Raw genomic sequence first — 6,197 nt, forward strand, 5'->3', positions numbered from 1 at the left:
GACATATATAAAATTACATATTTAAGCTAGTAGACATGCACTCAATTGACTGTAGTGCAATAAAGCATCCACAAGCTACCGGTGGCAGGATGAATGAGTGATGAATTTCCAGGCAAGGACAGTCCATTTAAAAACCATTCCTCCGTCGCCTCCTCTTAACCCACTGTTCCTAGGCAGTCATTGAAAATAAGATATTGTTAATAACTGACTTGCCTAGTTAAATAAAGGTAAAATAAAATAAAAATTAAAAAATTAATGTGAAAGTGTATACTCGTCAGACGTCATAATACATCAGAAGTGTCCACTTAATTTGAGGGCTGAGGGGATATGGTGTGTCTTAAGTGTTTGGACCTCAAACTGTCTTCACTACCTGTGTAGGTCATGTGACAGAATGTGAAGACGGCACTGTCATCTAGTGGACATAGCATGTAAATCAGGGAACTCCAACTGCAGGCCTGGAGTCTGCAGGTGTTACTTCCAGGACTAACCATAGCGCTGTTCGATAGGATCATTAAATTACACCCATCTGGTGCCCCCAGGTCTGAATAAATACTGAAAATAATCCAGTGAACCTGGCTTGAGTATTCAGAAATGTGCCTGCCGTATAAAGTCCCCACTGGTGTGTAACCCGTTATCTATGCCAAAACAGGCGTCGGGTCTAGCGGGTTCTTTGGTAAACTCACCTGCTTCAGTCTGGGATTTAAATACTGTCGTCAGGTGTTTTAGCACTGGTGTAGAACACACACCTGCAAAGCTTCATGACAAGACCCCCGATATAAAATTAGCTGTCCTCTTATGTTCACGTCATCACTGATGTGATTAGAACAGCTACTTCCGTTCATTAGCATGTACTCCTGTCAAAGACAGTCGGCTTTCAGTGTACATTATAGAAGTGGCTTCACCTTGCCTTCATCTATACTGAGATGAAAGGATGTCATCTGGCCAGTACATCACAAAGATCTGAGAGATGAGCCATAAACATGAGAGTTCACCAAGAGAGGGAATTTAACAATGAGAAAACCATTTGATTTAACCTGCAGTGGGTTCCAGCCAATGACAAATACATTAAGTGTGTTTACAAATCACATCATTCCCTGAAATGATCAGTAAATTAAAAGTGACAAACACATTCTGAACATATGACCAGACTTAATGTTGCAAATAGACTACACAGAGTATCACATTACAGTGAACTTTTATTCAAATGGCCCAGTAGCAGATGTTACATACAAGACTAATAGTATCAAATACAACACAAGGCAGAATGTCACAACCCGAACACTGAGCCTACCCAGAAACCACCCTGTCACTCCCCCAGGACACCATGTAGAACTGAAACAATATGGCTTTATCTCTACCGGTTAGGATAGGTGGAAGTCACTGCTACTCATCTGATCATTTTAGAGCCACACAAATGCTTAGGGGACAGGGGCAAGGTGTTGGCTTCTGGACAGGAGAGCCATCTGAAATAACAGACTCCCTGAAAGGAGTAACACCGAGGTTAAGAGTCAAGGCTTTAGAAACATTTGCGGTGGACGATAGACGGGCCGGATTCCTCGTATTCCTGCTTGGAAATCCACATCTGTTGGAAGGTGGAGAGAGAGGCCAGGATGGAACCGCCAATCCACACAGAGTATTTACGCTCGGGAGGGGCGATGATCTGGCGACAAGAGATTTGAACGTATACATCAGTAAAACAGGGAGAAGTAAAGTTGTTTTATTGCAGAACACATTCATAAATCAGATTTCTGATGAAAGTATTCGGGAAGCCAAAAATATCACATGAGAAAAAATAAATATGGCTAGTCGAGAGATGCCACACTGAATGCCCATGGGCTAAAAGTCACAGAATCACACGTGAATGCCCACCTTAATCTTCATAGTAGGAGGTGCCAAGCCACTGATCTCCTTCTGCATTCTATCAGCGATGCCAGGGAACATAGTGGTTCCACCTGAGAGAACAGTGTTGGCATACAGGTCTTTCCTGATGTCCACATCACACTTCATGATAGAGTTGTAGGTGGTCTCGTGCACTCCAGTGCTTTCCATCCCTACAAAAGCAAGCGTAGCCACATGTCAATAAGCAGCCCTAGGAACAGAAATTAACAGGCCTACAAGTATGGCTCTTTTAATGAGGTCAGTGAACACGCAACTGACAAGAACCTCAGAGCTCCACCCAAACAAGGGCACTGCGTTCATCCACCTCTGGCCTGCTCGCCTCCCTACCACTGATACAGTTCCGCTCCAGCCAGTCAAAACTGTTCGCTGCTCACCCAACAATGTGGAACAAACTCCCTCCCTGGCCTTGGTGCAGGTTATCATGGCACAGCACCACAGACCGCATGGATACCTAGGATTAGGATAAAGTAATCCCTCTCACCTCCCCCTTAAAAGATTTAGATGCACTACTGTTCCACTGGATGTCATAAGGTGAATGCGCAATTTGTAAAAGTCGCTCTGGATGGAAGCGTCTGCTAAATGACTTAAATGTAAACAGTTGTATAGTGGTGAATGACTGTCACTAAGCTGAGTAACATTGTACATGTGATGAGCGACTCCAGTGGCCAAATGGAACAGTCGTCCACTGATTTATAAAATACATTTTAAAAAGCCAGAAAGTTCTAGGTGTTTAGTGCTTATGAATAGTCATATCAATACATAACTGAGGGTGCATCTTTGGGACTATAGTTACCACAGTCGCCAGCCATAAACAAATGACATTTTTTAGCTGAGACCCTTTAAAGACACAGAAAAACATCTCACCAATGAAGGACGGCTGGAACATGGTCTCAGGGCACCGGAAGCGCTCGGTGCGATAGTGATGACCTGTCCATCAGGCAGCCTCGTAGCTCTTCTCCCAGAGAGGAACTGGGCAGGCAGCCTGTCTCTGCTCAAGTCAGCGCCCACGTAAGGCCAGCTTCTCCTTGATATCGCGCGCAATCTCCCTCGGCCGTGGTGGTGAAGCTGTAGCCACGCTCAGTCAGGATCTTCATCAGGTAGTCCGTGGTCGCGTCCGGCCAGGTCCAGGCATGGGATGGCGTGGGGAAGGCGTGGCCACCGTAGATGGGCACCGTGTGGCTGCGCCATCCCCAGAATCCATCACGATTCCTGTGGTGCGACCAGATGCGTCAGAAAGCACGGCCTGGATACCTACATACATGGCTGGGCTGTTGAAGGTCTCAAACATGATCTGGTGGAAGAATAGAAAGGTGGGAATTAGGACTGTGAGAGACTCTTTATAAAAAAGGGTGTTTTAAACACCTACAAATACTGCTAAAATGGGAGGCCCACCACTACCCTCAGGCAAGGTGAACAGAGGTAACCCTGATGTGAAACTGCTCTACATTCTGCTAGTGGATGAGGAGTCCATGTAAATAAAATGGCTGGGTTTTGTTGTAAAAAAACATAATGCCCCCACTTACCTGGGTCATCTTCTCCTGTTGGCTTTGGGGTTGAGTGGGGCCTCTGTGAGCAGGACGGGATGCTCTTCGGGGCCACACGCAGCTCATTGTAAGAAGGTGTGATGCCAGATCTTCTCCATGTCGTCCCAGTTGGTAACAATGCCGTGCTCGATGGGGTACTTCAGAGTCAGGATGCCCCTCTTGCTCTGGGCCTCATCTCCCACGTAGCTGTCCTTCTGTCCCATGCCCACCATCACACCCTGGGGAAAGAGACATTACACTTTTGTCCCTGCACTACGCATAAACTCAAGTGACTACAGAAGTTGTTTTCATCAAATGTTGGCTTGAGTTGCCTGTATGTTTCACATACACAGCGCAATCAATGTCTTATCTCATGAAATCACAATCTTTAGTTTAAGGCTACCAATACATTATGCTTTTGTTAGTGGGTTTGGGGAGGGTGTCCCCTTTTTAAACAAGGCCATTTCTGGCCAATATTTGTCCATTTAGTGGACCTCTTGGCTCAAGAGCACCCCCAGAGGGAAGAGTTCTGTATAGCCTCTTCAAACTATCCCAAAGTCAGATATAGAGAACATTACCAAAAGTAAGAGAACACACACCTCAAACATCTAAATTCCAAAATCATGAGTATTAATATTGAGTTGGTCCCCTCCTTTTGCTGCTATAATAGCCTCCACTCATCTGAGAGGAAACTTTCCCACTAGATGTTTGAACAATGCTGTGAAATTGCTTCCTATTCAGCCACAGAGCATTAGTGAAGTCAGGCACTGATGTTGAGCAAAATAGGCCTGACTATGATCGGTGTTCCACTTCATCACAAAAGTGTTCAATGGGGTTGAGGTCTGGGCTCTGTGCAGGCCAGTCAAGTTCTTCCATTCGATCCACAGACCATTTCTGTATGGACCTCACTTTGTGCACAGGAGTATCATCATGCTGAAACAGGAAATGGTCTTCACACACAAACTGTTGCCACAAAGACAAGAGCACAGAATCATCCAGAATGTCATTGTATGCTGTAGTGTTAAGATGTCCCATTAATGGAATTACGTGGCCTAGCCTGAAACATGAAAAACAGCCCCAGACCATTATTCCTCCACCAAACTTTAGTTGACACTACACAGTCGGGCAGGTAGCGTTCTCCTGGCATCCGCCAAACCCAGATTCATCAGTCGGACTGCAAGATGGTGAAGCGTGAGTCAACACTCAAGAGAACGTGTTTCCACTGCTCCAGAGTCTAATGTCACTGAGCTTTACACCACAATGCGCATAGTGATCTTAGGCTTGTGTGCAGCTGCTTGGCCACGGAAACTAACTTCATTAAGCTCCGGACGAACAGTTCTTGTGCTGACGTTGCTTCCAGGGGCAGTTTGAAACTCTGTAGGGAGTGTTGCAACCAAGGTCAGACAATTTTTACATGCTTCAGCAGTCCCATTCTGTGAGCTTGTGTGGCCTACCACGTCACAGCTGAGCCATTGTTGCTCCTAGATGTTTCCACTTCAATAACAGCACTTACAGTTGACCAGGGTAGCTCTAGCAGGGCAGGAATTTGACAAACTGACTTGTTGGAAAGGTGGCATTCTAGGACAGTGCCACGTTGAAAGTCAGAGCTTTTCAGTAAGGCCCTTCTACTGACAACATGTGGATGAAACAGCCAAATCCACTAATTTGAAGGAGTGTCCACATATAGTTTGTGTATAAAAGTATAGCCTGTATTAAGTGAACCCGATATCCAAGAGCCCAGTATGGTTCCAACCTGATGTCTGGGTCTTCCAACAATGGAGGGGAAGACAGCACGGGGAGCATCATCCCCTGCAAAACCAGCCTTGCACATGCCTGAACCATTGTCAACCACCAGTGCAGCAATATCATCTTCAGCCATTCTGTAAAAAAACAGAGGATTAATGAATCAAGGCCTAAAAAGCAAGAACAAAACCATACCATTTTCTGGGTCAGGGTATATCATCAATACAGACCACCAATTACTACAGTATAAATGAGACAAATTAGAGGTCCTCATTAGTAAGTGTAGACATAGTCAGCTGTAATTCATAACAATTAGTTAAAATGTTTAACCAGTGACTTAATAAAGATAACTAGTCTACTAGCAGACATTGTAAAAACAGTGGAAATGAACCAAATACAATCATTTGGAACAATGCAAAGAATTCCAATCAGTCATTTATTCTCTCAATATATGGCTCCGATCCCAACAGCTCAAACACGTATTCACAGACAAATCCAAGCAAAGCTATATTTCAAATCAAGTGATTTTAACCATAGCTAGAACACATTTAGCGATACAACTCGACATTTCAGATTGGCTTTCTCAAACGTCGGGATAGTTGCGTTTGCTTACCTGTCAGTTAGGATGATTTCTCTTCAAGAATCCGGGAATGATGTCTTCAATGAAGTGTAGCATCCACATTTCAGCAGGAGACTATATACCTAATTTTCGCCCCAACCGTGCCTCATCCTCCGCCTTCGCGTTCACCTGCTCACACCAAATATGGGCATTGTTTTCAAAAAAAGACACCGGATTGGATTGGAAGGTGTTTTACGGTGGAAGTGACCGACCGTTGTCATTCACATGGTAGACGATATTAAAGAGATTGGAAGGTAACAGGTACATGTTGGGTTAGCCGAAAGGTTTTGGGTAATTTAAAGTCAGTATAATTTGGAAATGTAAGCAACGTCGTTGAATGTGTTAGCAGGCTAACCCAATACCAAGTGAACCCACATTGTGGAAAAGACAACAAAGAAGAGGTCTGGGGAAAA

The 6,197-nt window shown here is 44.6% G+C and overlaps 1 pseudogene; it reads right to left on the reverse strand.

The window, feature by feature from the left end:
* Positions 1-1,178: 1,178 nt before the first annotated feature.
* Positions 1,179-5,886, reverse strand: LOC135566632 (actin-3-like; annotated as a pseudogene).
* Between the last annotated feature and the right edge of the window lie 311 nt (positions 5,887-6,197).

Source organism: Oncorhynchus nerka, unplaced genomic scaffold (assembly GCF_034236695.1).
Source record: "Oncorhynchus nerka isolate Pitt River unplaced genomic scaffold, Oner_Uvic_2.0 unplaced_scaffold_3928, whole genome shotgun sequence".
In the NCBI taxonomy this organism is placed as follows: domain Eukaryota; kingdom Metazoa; phylum Chordata; class Actinopteri; order Salmoniformes; family Salmonidae; genus Oncorhynchus; species Oncorhynchus nerka.